Source organism: Trachypithecus francoisi, unplaced genomic scaffold, assembly GCF_009764315.1.
Source record: "Trachypithecus francoisi isolate TF-2019V2 unplaced genomic scaffold, Tfra_2.0 Lachesis_group8, whole genome shotgun sequence".
Taxonomy (NCBI): domain Eukaryota; kingdom Metazoa; phylum Chordata; class Mammalia; order Primates; family Cercopithecidae; genus Trachypithecus; species Trachypithecus francoisi.
In genome coordinates this window covers 29,294,410-29,308,393 of record NW_022681473.1, presented here as the reverse complement: position 1 = coordinate 29,308,393, position 13,984 = coordinate 29,294,410, and the positions used below count along the sequence as shown (strand labels likewise).

Sequence of the window (13,984 nt, the reverse complement as noted above, 5' to 3'; positions counted from 1 at the left end):
ACGGCACCTGCCATATAACAGGTGCTCAATGCATATTTGTTGAGTAAATGGATGATGATATTATTATAGGCCAGGCACTAAAGCTTTGCATTTTCTCATTTAATCTTCATAAAAAACCAAAGAGAACAACATTCATCTCCCCGTTTTTCAGATGTGGAACACTAAAGATGGAGAAGTTAAGTGATTTCCCTAAACTCAGATGCCAGGAAGTTAGAAGACTGTAAATCGTTGTCCTAATGGTAAAGCAGTGGTTAAGAATAGAGACTGCAGAATCTGACTGACCTTAGTTTGAAACTCAGCTTTATTTTCCCTAGCTGTGCAGCCTTGGGCAAGTTACTTCCTCTGTCAGAACCTCAGTCAACTTGAATCAAATGTGAATAAAAGTGGCAGCTACTGTATATGATTTTGTAAGGCTTAAATCAAATTGTGCATGGCAAACTCTTAGCAGGAAAATTAGTAAATGTTAGCTGTTTGTATTGAGTGGCAGAGCAGAGATTTGACCTTGGATCTGTCTAGTATCAACGCTGAGTCTTTGCTGGTATGTTAAACTGTCTTTGGGGCATTCTGACCCAGTCCTGTCCCACTCCATTTTGAAACGGCAGAATTTTTCCACCCCTAAGAGAGATACATGGAATCTTTGCCCGCTCCCTTTTTATAATGCACGTTCCTTCTTCCTGCACACCTCACACTCCTCATCGCCCCCATCTACCCATCTGCTGCTGGGCTACGGAAGTGATATGTGGGGTGTGAGAGACAACAAAACAAGCCTTCCTGCACAGCCCCCGCCCTCAGGGACGGGCAGCTTCCCAGCCTGCAAGGTGTTAAATCCCAGCTCCCTCAGCAAACCTCCTGCTGGGGATCCCAAATTAGAACCAGCAGCAAATGCTGCCAGCCTGCTCCCAGTTTCTTTTCTCCATATGGAAGCTGGAAGCAGACAACTGTGCCTCAGGCCCCTCCCCAAATCCAAGGGAAGGCACTGCTCATCTCCATTTAGGCTTCCTTGGCACATGCATTTGGGCTTTGGCCAGCTCCAGGGTCTCTTGCAGTCTCTAGAGGGCTCAGTTCCCATCCTCAACCAGGTGCCCGATCCCTGGCCGTGTAAAATGCTGGACCACCTGTTCCTGTAGGCTCAGGGACTGTCCTTCAGAAGTAGCCAGGATTCTAAACACATGCAACATCTCCATTCTTCTTAATGAGGTTCCTTTTCACTCTGAAGGGGAGGGCAGAGTTGGCCCCAAGATGGGGAACAACTTCCAAACAACCAGAGACAAAGGGGCCACTTCTTGGAAATGTGCTTGGAAGAAGGAATATTAGGGAAACAGCAAGAGGAGGGAGCTGCACTCCCTCCCCACATCAAGGAACGCCTTAAATTCCCTCTCTACTCTTGCCTCTACTTGGAGAGCTGGCGAGCCTGGGTGCAGGGGCAGCCTGACTACACCTCTCTGTCCAGGGCAGAACAGTGAACACAGCTGAGTGTCCCTGCCAAGGAAGTATCACTGGCCAACCTAGCAGGTGGTCCTGAGTCTGAAAGACCAGAGCAAGCAAAGAGCCTAGAAGATGTGCTCAGATTCCTTAACAGTGTCTTACTGCAGGAGAAGAGGGGTATAGGTGTGTGCATGTGTTTGTGTGTGTGTAGTGATATTTGTCAGTGAAGCTGAACTGTGCCCTGAGCTCTCAAATCCTAGCATCATCGCCAGTCTTCCCCCATGACTACATTCCCAAACAGAAGGGGCAGTTGGATAGACCCTGCTTCTACAGAACTGAAAGGAAATCTTTATTAATTTCTAGACCAGTAAGACAGCTGGAAAAGGCTCTCAACAAAAATGAACACCCTTAGCCTCATTCAAAAGTCTTCTTATCTTCAGCATTTGGTGCAGGGAAGGGGATTGCGGGAGAGACACACACACTTCTAAGAAGTGGTTGAGTTTTGTTTTTCTTTACTGTTTCCTCTTAGAAAGAAAAGGAGGACTTAAAGAAAATTCAGAGAGAGGCATTTGCATTTCTCTTCTCCTTCAAAGATGACAGTCTGTGATGCCAGCCAGGGTCCAAATCTTAGTTCGACCACTTACTAGTTGTGTGACTCTAAAAAAGGCCACTGTATTTTCTGAGCCAAGGTCTCTTATTTGGAAATGAGAATATTTGTACCTACAACAATGTGTTTTTCTCACTCGTCTTGGGGATTAAATGAGATATTGTATGTAAAGCACTTAGCACAGCACCTGGTACATTAAAATGCTCAATAAGTAGCAACAAATACTGTTATTTTTCTCGAGTCTTGTCTGGATCTGAGGCACTGACTGTTTTGGTCAGGAATCACAGGGGACAGCTCAGGTTCTGACCCACTGCTCCAGGGTTCATGAGAGCCTCATCTCATCACTGACTAGAATCCTAAACTCATCAGGCTTAGCATCCCAGACAGTGATAGCAGAGCCAAGGCTTGGATGATGAAGACCCCAAGGGCCTCCCACATCAAGAGATGGTTTCGTGGAGAGGATAAAAGAAGGGGCTCTGGGGCTGGCTTCTGAATTTGCATCTTGGCTCTGCCACTTACAAGCTGTATGACAGCAGAGAAGTTATTTATCCCTCTGTGCCTGAGTGTCCTCATCTGTCACATTGCTGTCACAAGGGTTGCAATGGGGATTAAATGAGTCAGTACAGGAAGGTACTCCGAACAATGTCTGGTTCATAGTAAGTACTAAGTGTTGGCTTTTTTCAGGGGCTCAGGTGTTCATCAGGAACAATGACAGGTCCTCAGCTCAGCCTGTGAGTTGACTTGTAACCCCAATCCACCTGACTCCATGATGACTGTTTACTGAGTTGTCTGCCTCCCCCATGACACAGTTCCACGAGAGCAGGGATATCATCTGTCCTGTTTACACCTATATGTCCATCAAGTCAGTGCTCAATTACCATAGCTACTAACTGAATGAATGGTTAGACCAAAAAACCAATTCAAAATTATTCCTGTCCAAACAAACCATTTTTAAAGCCCCTCCCCACCACCCTGTGCCAAATGTTCTGTCCATTCAGTTGAGAAAATGATTGTCCAGAAAGAATAGCATCTACCACTTTGCTGCAGAAAGTCTTTCTTCCCCCAAAGTTGCCAGAGTTATCATAAAACACTCACATGGAAATAGCTCTGCTAATGGAACTCAATGGACAGAGTCTGGCTAGGGTAGCACAAAGAGTTAAGATTGCTAAATACTTTCAGTCTCTTTTCCCTTGCTTCAGTTTGGTTGATTTCTATTGATATGTCTTTAAGTTCCCTGATCCTTTCTTCTATTTTGACCAATAGGCTGTTAATCGCCTCCAATAAATTTTTGTTTTATTTCACATAATGCATTTTTCAGTTCCAGGATTTCCAGTTGGTTTCTTTTTTATTGTATTGTTCAGTGCTAGGGTTTCCATTTTGTTCTTTTAAATACTTTCCAAATCTCTCCTGAATTTCTTTTTCTTTTCTTTTTTTTTTGTTATTTTACTTTAAATTTCAGGATGCATGTGCAGAATGTACAGGTTTGTTACATAGGAATACATGTGCCATGGTGGTTTGCTGCACCTATCTACCCATCATCTAGGTTTTAAGCCCTGCATGCATTAGATATTTGTCCTGATGCTCTCCCTCCCCTCACTCCCCACCCCCAGACAGGCCCTGTGTGTGTTGTTTCCCTCCCCGTGGACATGTATTCTCATCGTTGAGCTCCCACTTATTGTGACAACATGTGGTGTTTGGTTTTCTGTTCCTGTGTTAGTTTGCTGAGGATGATGTCTTCCAGCTTCATCCAGGTCCCTGCAAAGGACACGATCTCATTCCTTTTTATGGCTACATAGTATTCCACGATGTATTATATATCTCATTTTCTTTATCGAATCTATCACTGATGGGCACTTGGGTTGGTTTCTTATCTTTGCTGTTGTACATAGTGCTGCAATAAACATATGTGTGCATATGTCTCCATAGTAGAAAGATTCATATTCCTTTGGGTATATACCCAATAAAGGAACTGCTGGGTCAAATGGTATTTCTGGTTCTAGATCCTTGAGGAATCACCACACTGTCTTCCACAATGGCTGAACTAATTTACATTCCCACCAACAGTTTAAAAGCTTTCCTATTTCTCCACAGCCTCACCAACATCTATCGTTTCTTGACTTTTTAACAACCGCCATTCTGACTGCCATGAGATAGTATCTCATTGTGTTTCTAATTTGCATTTCTCTAATAATAGTGATGTTAAGTTTTTTATATGTTTGTTGGCTGCATAAATATCTTCTTGTTTTGTTTATTTGTCTGTTTGTTTGTTTGTTTGTTTGTTTTGAGACAGAGTCTTGCACCATTGCCCAGGCTGGAGCGCAGTGGCATGACCTCGGCTCGCTGCAACCTCCACCTCATGGGTTCAAACGATTTTCCTGCCTCAGCCTCCCAAGTAGATGGGAGTACAGATGCACACCACCACGCCTAGCTAATTTCTGTATTTTTAGTAGAGATGGGGTTTCACCATGTTGGCCAGGCTGGTGACAAACTCCTGATCTCAAGTGATCCACCACCTCAGCCTCCCAAAGTGCTGGTATTACAGACATGAGCCACCTTGCCTGGCCATAAATGTTTTCTTTTGAGAAGTGCCTGTTCATATCTTTTGTCCACTTTTTGATGGGTTTGTTTTTTCTTGTAAATTTGTTTAAGTTCCTCGTAGATTCTGGATATCAGACCTTTGTCAGATGGGTAGATTACAAAAATGTTCTCCCATTCTGTAGGTTGCCTGTTTGTTCCGATGATAGTTTCTTTTGCTGTGCAGAAGTTTTTTAGTCTAATTAGGTCCCATTTGTCAATTTTAGCTTATGTTGCAACTGCTTTTGGCATTTTCGTCATTAAGTCTTTGCCCATGCCTATGTCCTGAATGGTGTTGCCTATGTTTTCTTCTAGGGTTTTTATAGTTTTGGGCTTTACATTTAAGCCTTTAATCCATCTTGAGTTAAATTTTAAGGTGTAAGGAAGGGGTCCAGTTTCAGTTTTCTGCATATGGCTGACCAGTTTTCCCAGAACCATTTATTAAACAGGGAATCCTTTCCTCATTGCTTGTTTTTGTCAGGTCTGTTGAAGATCAGATGATTGTAGATGTGTGGTGTTCTTTCCAAGGTCTCTGTTCTGTTCCATTGGTCTATATGTCTGTTTTGGCAACAGCACCATGCTGTTTTGATTACTGTAGCCTTGTAGTATAGTTTGAGGTCAGGTAGCATGATGCCTCCAGCTTTATTCTTTTTGCTTAGGATTGTTTTGGCTATATGGGTTCTTTTTTGGCTCCATATGACATTTAAAGTATTTTTTTTTCTAAATCTGTAAAAAACATCAATAGTAGTTTGATGGGAATAGCATTGGATCTATAAATTATTTTGAGCAGTATGGCCATTTTTACAATATTGATTCTTCCTATCCATGAGGATGGAATGTTTTTCCATGTGTTTGTGTCCTCTCTTATTTCCTTGAGTAGTGGTTTGTAGTTCTCCTTGAAGAGGTCCTTTATATCCCTTGTTATCTGTATTCCTAGGTATTTTGTTCTCTTTGTAGCAATTGTGAATGGGAGTTCATTCATGATTTGGCTCTCTGCTTGTCTATTGTTGGTATATAGGAATGTTTGTGATTTTTGCTCATTGATTTTGTTAATTTTTCATGTCTTCATCCATTATATTCATCTTTTCCTGTCAATCTTTTAGTGTATTTATTTTAAAGTTATGTAAAAGTTTCTTGTTTGAAAATTTCCATTTCATCATCCATGCTCTATTTCTTTTGACTGGGTGTTCTCTTGAATGTAGATCTTATTTTCTTGCTTCTTCACAACAGGAGATCTATTGTTTCCTTTGATTAGAAATGCCCTTTCCTCTATTAGGTTGGCAGGAGAACTGATGAGGGATGAATCAGTTTGACCCAATCAAGGGTTAAGCTGATTTGGGGCAGGACTGAAGCTATAACTTCACCAGAAGAGCCTTGAAATTCAAACTCCATAAACTTAAGGAAATCTCTCTTTGGTTTTCATCTCCTCCTTCCCCCAGCTTCCTGCACTCCCATGACTACAAGACTGGGAAGCTGTGAGCCCATGAGACTGTGAGACTTTGAGACCACAGGCTTATGAAGCTGCAAGGTGATGACATCCCAAGATCTCCTGCTTCGTAGCCTCATTCCAGCCTCTGCTTGCACAGCTAAATTCCATTTAAGAAAATACTTGGTGGAGAGGATTGTCTTTGCCTTGGGGTCTCCTCTAGATTTAAGTTCAAGGAGTCAGCCCACAGATTCAAAAGTTTTCCTGGCCCTCCTCCTCCTCTGTTAGGCCCCTTCCTGCACTTGCCCTGCCCCCAACCTCAGCAGCTGCCTTCAAGTATGAAGCATCCCAAATCTCTTGTTCATCCTGGAAGAACTCATCCCTCTGGAGTTTACATTCTTTTAGATTTCATATTCACAGACATATTATGGCTTTAATGAAAATTGTTATTTTCTTTGGTTTAATCTAGTGATTTCTTACTGTTTAAGCAGGAGGGAAGGTCTTTCACATCCTTCTATACCTTCACCAGAAGTTGAGCTATGATTGATGAGTTCTTTAATAACATAAAATCCTCTACAAAGATTTAAACATTAATTCTCTGGGGTCAAAGAGCTTCAGCACATAAAATATAAAATACTATTTACCATACAATACTTTGTCTAGTGAAGACTACCTCCTTGTGTCCAGTGTATATTCTTTAACCTTAAAGACTTCTCTTTTATTATCTTTCTTCTCTGGCCTATATGGATTTCTTCCCCTGCCCCCTAAAACAACAACTAAGAAACAAAGCTCATTTCATGGCTCTGGATTATAAGAATAGCATCCACCAGTTATTGAGCACTTACTATATATCAGACTCCATCCACCATTTATTGAGCACTTACTATATATCAGACTCCATCCACCATTTATTGAGCACTTACTATATATCGGATTCCATATTAAGGGATTTATAGACAGTTCTTCACTTAAACTTCACAAAAACTCTGAGGGCCACTATGAGGATCCTAATTTTGTAAATGAGGAAACTGAGATTCACAAAGATTGGGTAATTTTGCCCAAAGCCAGGAAAGGAATACAGATTCAAATCCAAGCCCAGGCTGCTAACTGCTACCTAATACCATCCCCAGTTTGAATCAACCTGGGCATTGTTCTTCTGGGAGCATCAGGACACAAAAGGCTGGAGCGAGATGAGGCAATTTTCAGTGACACCACCCTAGGCGGTTCCACAACTCCCCTGGAGTGCAGCCCCAAAAGTTGGTAACACACAGCTTTGTAAGCCTTTTCCCCACTCCCCTTAAGTTTGCTCTTAATCATTCCTGCTTATGGCTCAGGAATCAGCCTGCACAAATCCTCTTCCTCTCTGATAACTCTTGCCCTAAAAACATTTTTGGGCATGGCTTATGGCCAGTTCCTCTGTTTCTCTGCCTCTGTCCAAAATATGACTAAGAAGATAAATGTATTAAGGACCTATAATCTCTCCCCATAAATCCTCTCATCTGGGTTGCTTTCCTATCCTCCTCAGAGGCCCAGTATCCTTCAAGGCCTGGAAGGCTGGGATCACTGCCATACCAGCTGGAAGTGTGGCATTCTGGGTCACTCTTGGGCCATCTCGCTGCTCATCTTTTTTGATGGCCAAAGAACTCAGCCTACAGCCAAGCTAAACCAACACCAGTCTGGTGGTCAGCAGTGGAAGTCAGCAGAGTGGTTCTACTTCAGAACTCAACTTTTGAGTTTAAGAAACCCTAAGAGGAAGCCTTGGTTTTGACTTTGGATAGCAGCACCTCTAATAGCCAGCACCCAAATCGCAGTTCCTAAATACAATTTCCCACTATAAGAAACCAGGATGCATGGAGAAATGGCTCGTTTCAAGACCTGGTATAGAAAATCAAGGTGAACTTAAAACATTTGAGGGTGAGGGGTAGAATGCAAGTAAGTGCTCAAGGAGCAATGAGGTGCAGCCAGCTTAAAGGGCCAAATCTGAAACGATCTAAGCATCAAAAGAAAAATGATGATAATGCTATGAAACAGAAAAAAATTAAAATTCATGAGTCTTACAGTGCAGAAAAAGAGAGAGAGCCAGATGTTGGAGAATGAGAAAAAGTGGCGAATCCTGGAAAGGAGCATGTGGATGTATGTTATTTCAACTCTCTGTAGAACTGAAATTTTTACATTAAAAAGTAGAGAAAGGTAGAAAGAACAGCTCTTTTTTTAAAATGGCAATAAAGTGCCACTAGCTCCTAGTCTGGATATTCTGAGATTACTAAACCAATCTTTCCTGGACAGAAAGATGTGAATGAGTTCTCTCCTGGGCTCAATAGCCTCAGGTCGTTTGCTCATCCTCCTGGATAATACAACCTGCCAATGGTTATGCATGAATCAATTGCATAATGAATTTTAAGGTCATCATTATTTAGGTTAGTAACACAAACATTGTCAAGGACAGTGTGCATATAAAGGTGCTACTGCATCTGTTCAGTGCCAGATGCACTCTAATTCACACATAAAACAGCTCTGATCCCTCTGGCACTTGTCCGCCACTCCTCGCTCCTTCTAAGGCTCTGTGTAGTACTCGGGGAAAAAAAAAAATGCCCAGGCTCTTCGAAGACGCTCAGAAGGAAGCGCCTTCAGGATAACGTTGTCTGAAAGGATCACTTGGGCGCCATCTAGTGGGAAAATGCTTACACTGCCATGGGGCTCCAGCGCCGTGTCCCAGCCATACACAGGCCATCCTTAACATACGCGGGCGGTATAGTGCTCAGCACCAGGCGGGCATTCAACAAAGAGTGGAATGAATTACTTCTTCCTATGAATTCCCTGCACGTATGTTTAGTGCCAGTATGAGGTGAGTGTAATAAGAAACTAATAACATCATATTGATGTTTTCTTATGGTCAAGCACTGTTTTCACGGATGGATTGTAAACTCATTGCAGAATCATTGTATTCCCTGGTGCCTAGCCCAGTGCTCCATAAGAAATGCTCCATCAGTGCTCATGGTGGTGGTAACATACACTGTGTGGAATGAGGCTTTCAGAACAAGCATAATGGAATTGAACAAGCACCAATGAACCAACACAGGATTGGATAGGAATCTGACCATTAGTTTGTTTTTTAAATTGCATAGCATTGACCACACTCCATTTGTTTTTAACTTTAAAAAAAAAAAAATCTCCTCTCTAAACCACAAGCTCTAAGATGTCAGAGACCATGTCTGTCTGGCTTATCATTGTACATCCAGTACCTAGAAGCATCCATTCAAGAAATATCTTTTGACTGGATGGGTAGATTAATGAAGGAAGGTGTGAGCTCTCTGTTCTACCTGCCTAGGTGATAGACTGGTTGCTCTGAGCCAGTTCTGCTGTCCTTGAGAAAGCCTGGACCCTCACATGGACACGATCACCAGCCCAACCAATGAGGCTCCATAAAAAGCCTCTTACACCAAGGCACAACCCAAGACTCGAACAGTAGGTGCTATTTAAAAAGACACATGCTCAGGATTTCTGAATATTAATATTTTCTGTTTCATAATGTTTGGGTGACTACTATCCTTGTTTTGTTACCATTTGCTTTATTGACCTCGTGCATGCAAATATTCTTTCCCTCCTGTCCCCTGTACCCTGAACAAACCCCCTTACTCACATGGAGTGACTGGAGTATTGTTTAGAAATATTTATCCACCCTGCTTCCTTGAGGATGGCATATACTTCCCTACTTCACTCATTGGGAACTTAGTCATGTGACTCCTTTTGGCCAGTGTAATATGGGTGAGTGTGATGTGCACAGAGGCCTTATGTGCACCTGTGTGTTTGGCTTCGCCTCTTGTGCTTCTGCGACCCACCCTGAGAAGAGCATCCTCTGATGGCTGCTGTCCCTTCTGCCTGAGCCCTGCAGCCTGGAGCACAACCAACCCAGACCAGTCCAGTTGAAATCAGCGGAACCCCTGCCAACTCACAGACCCATAAGAAAGAAAAACAAACATTTGTCCTTTGAGATTGTTAGTTACCCAGAAAAAAAAAACTGAACACTTTAACACCACCACCTCTGAAAGCTTCAACATAGAAACTCTCCGACCATAATAGCCCTTCCACCTACATGTTCCATTACTTTATTACCACCACGCCTGCTTTTCCACTTAAGACTTCCTGTCCCTGTTCCCCCTCTACCAGGCTTTCTGGTTTCATGTCCTTCTCAATTGGGATCCTTGGTCAGTCACGTCTCAGCTTATTCTTGGATCAACAAAACAACTGTTTTTATTCCCTTCTGCTACTGCACTTCTGGAAAGTATCAGTCAACGTCCTAACTGACTGCATCACCTCCCTAAGAACTCTGGCTTCGACTGGGTCCTCCGTCTTGCTTGCACATGCTTTAAGCTTAACACCAGCTGGTGCCTTTTCTTGTTCCTCAAGTGGCTGCCCCAAACCTTTGGTACTTTCAAGCCCCAGCCTCTCTTCTACTCATTCTCAGCAGATATTTCACTCCCTACTTCTCAGAGAAAACAGGGAAACTCACCAGCAGGAGGCAGGCTAGGACTGTGGTTAAGAACAAGAGTAAGGGGTCTGGAATCATCCTGCGCTTTACCCTAAGTGTATGGCCTCAGGCAAGTTACTTCACAGCTCTGAGCCTCAGTTTCATTATCTATAAAGTGGGAGTATGTATTTTCATAGGGTATGTTCATAGGGTACAGATAAAACAGGACATGGCACATACAGTGCTCAGCACAGTTCCTACCATACAATTACGAACAAACCAGATATGCTACCTATACATAATTCTTTCCCTCCTGGCTCAATCTAGGACAGAAAAGGAAACTCCCTCTCCTTTAACTCTCACTTTTGTTCTTGATCTCACAAGAAGTTCTTCTCCTTCAGCATAACATGGTCTTACCTTCTTCAGTTATTCTTACTCTAATATCTTCAATCTCTCCTACTGACATTTTACTCACATTAGCTTAAAACATGTTTAACCCTTTCCCTTTTTTTTTTTTTTTTTTTTTTTTGAGAGAGACAGAGATGAGGTCTTGCTCTGTTGCTCAGGCTGGAATGCAGTAGTACAATCATAGCTCACTGCAGTTTCAAAATCCTTGGCTGCAGAAGTGATTCTCCCTCCTCAGTCTCTTGAGTAGCTAGCACTACAGGCATGCACCACCATGCCTGGCTGATTTTTTTTTTTAATATGGTACAGAGATAGAATCTTTTATTGTTGATCAGTCTGGCCTTGAACTCTTGTCCTCAAGTAACCTGACTGCCTCATCCTCCCAAAGTGTTGGGATTACAGGTATGAACCACTGCACCTGGACTTTCCCATCTTAATTGGTATTTTTCCAGAGCAGTTTATTTACTCGTATAAACTATCACCATAATTCTCCCCTTCCTTGCTTGATTAAGCTTATTTAAAAGTTGTCTGTATTCTTTACGTCCATTTTTCACCCTTCAAATCTTGCCTTTTTTTTGGAAACTATCTCACTCTGCCCAGGCTAGAGTACAGTGGTATGGCTAATTTTTGTATTGTTTGCAGAGATGGGTTTTCACCATGTTGCTCAGGCTGGTCTCGAACTTCTGGGCTCAAGTGATCCACCTGCCTTGGCCTCCCAAAATGCTGGGCTTTCAGGCATGAGCCACTGTGCCCCACCAAATCTTTATATGAAGCTGCTATTGCTCAGGTCACTGATCACATGCTAGCCATCAAATACAAAAACCTCTTTACTGCCTTCATCCTGTGTGACCTTTCTGCCTTATTTTGAAACACTGCTTCCAGAACCCTACTCCTTCCTGGTTCTCCTCCCATCTCTCTATCTTTTCCCATCTCCTTCCTGGTTTTCTCTTCCTTTCTTTTTACGTCTCTTGCTATTTCCTCTGCCCATGGTACTCTGTTCACCTCATACTTCCATCTATAACAGCCATATGCATTTCTCAAGTCTCCAAAATTATCTCGAGCTCCAGACACCTATTTCCTACTGTTTGCAGGGTATCCTACAGGTGTCCAAATTCCAACTTATGTCAGGTGGAACTCACCTTCTTTCCCCCACCAAACCTCTTCCCTTTTATTATTCACGTAACAGCATCAACTTCTAGAGAGTTGATCAAACTAAGAATTTGAAAGGCAAATTCTTGAGGTTCCTCACCCCTACCTTCAGTGAGTCCTGAGTCCTGTCACTTCTTCCTTTAAGCTCTTCTAACTCTAGTCTCCCTTCTTCATCCCCTGAACCACTGCAATTGCACTCCTAATGGCTACCTTTGGATATGGTCTTCCTCCACTCTACTGGAGTTATGCTACAAGAGTTATCTGTCAAATGGTACTCCCCTGATTAAACCATCCATCATCTCAGAACCATGTCTAAGCTCTGAGCCCTGGCACACTATGACCTTCAGAGTCAGAGCTTGCCACCCCAAGACCATCACCTTGCTCTGATCACACCTCATGTCACATGCTTCCTTGAACACACCTTGCATTTTCACACCCTGACCATACTATCCCTCTGCCTGAAATATCTTCCTGTTCTGCCAACATATGAGCAAAGGCATAGCTCAACCTTCACCTCTTGTCTGAAACTCTCCCTCCCTCTCCCTGTTATCAAATGTTCTCTTAGCTAGTTCTCAGAGCACTTGGTCCGTCCCCTACTTCACCACTCTTCCTTGGCTCCCCACTGCACTTGGAATAGCATCTAAATTCCTTACCTAGCTTACCTACATACAAGGCTGTATTAGCCTGTTCCCACACCGCTAATAAAGACATACCTGAGACCAGGTAATTTGTAAAGGGAAAGAGGTTTAATGAACTCACAATTGCACATGCTGGGAAGGCCTCACAATCATGGCGGAAGGCAAAGGAGAAGCAAAGGCGCATCTTACATGGCAGCAGACAAGAGAGCTTATGCAGGGGAACTCCTGTTTATAAAACCATCAGGCCTCGTGAGACTTATTCACTACCATGAGAACAGTATGGAGGAAACCGCTCCTATGATTCAATTATCTCCACCTGGCTCCACCCTTGACACATGGGGATTATTACAATTCAATGTGAGATTTGGGTGGGGACACAGCCTAATCATATCAAAGGCCACGTGTGATCACACTGGTGCCTACCACTCCAACCCCAACAAATCCCCCTTTCCCTCTCGTGTGCACAGAGAAAGAGCAATCTTCCATATGATCCAAAGCAGGGAAGAACCCAAAGTGATCCGATATAATCCAAAAGTCAATGTGAAGTCTAAAGCTGTGCACTACAGCTTTAATTATGACTATCCCAAACTATTATTGAAAGTAGTTTTGTCAGGCATGGTGGCATGTGCCTCTAGTCCCCACTATTTGAAAGGTTGAAACAGGAGGATTGCTTGAGTCCAGGAATTTGAGGCCAGCCTGGGCAATACAGAAGGACCCCTTCTCGGAAGAAAGGAAAAGAAGGAGAGTAGTCTTCTTTCTGAATCACCTAACAATTCAGTAATTAAGGAGTATATAGGATAATAGTGATGTATTTATTGCATTAATTGAGCTTTTACTATTGTCAGAAAAGTAGGTGCTTCACATACATTATCTCATTTAATCCTCAAATCAACCTTATGAGGTAGGTAGCCTTATTCTCCTTTTTTATAAAAGGACACTGATATTAGCAAGATTAGATGACTTGTCCAAGGTCATATGGGCAGTGATAGACAAAAACATTATTTAAACCCAGGTCTGTTTCATTCGAGAGCTTGTATTCTGCTCATTATGCGATACAGTCTCCATAGAACAGCTGCCAAAGAAGACCAGGTTAAATATTGCGGCTGACCTACCTGGAACATAATCTGCCAGGTACTGAATTAAATTTACGAGAAACCATCTAAAATGACATCGAAGTTTTAAACCTGCAACTGAGACCAACACTTTAAAAAGTATCTGTATTATGGATAACTGAACTCCCCAGTTCACCTGGAAGTGCCAACAAGCCCCTTCTCCTCCTGGGATAGTTGAAT

General features: G+C 42.7%; 1 protein-coding gene across 3 annotated transcripts in view; it reads right to left on the bottom strand.

Moving 5' to 3' along the window:
- The window catches only part of PAMR1 (peptidase domain containing associated with muscle regeneration 1), a 97,858-nt gene that overhangs the window by 44,347 nt on the left and 39,527 nt on the right, over window positions 1-13,984 (bottom strand). The gene's annotated exons all lie outside the window — the stretch shown is intronic.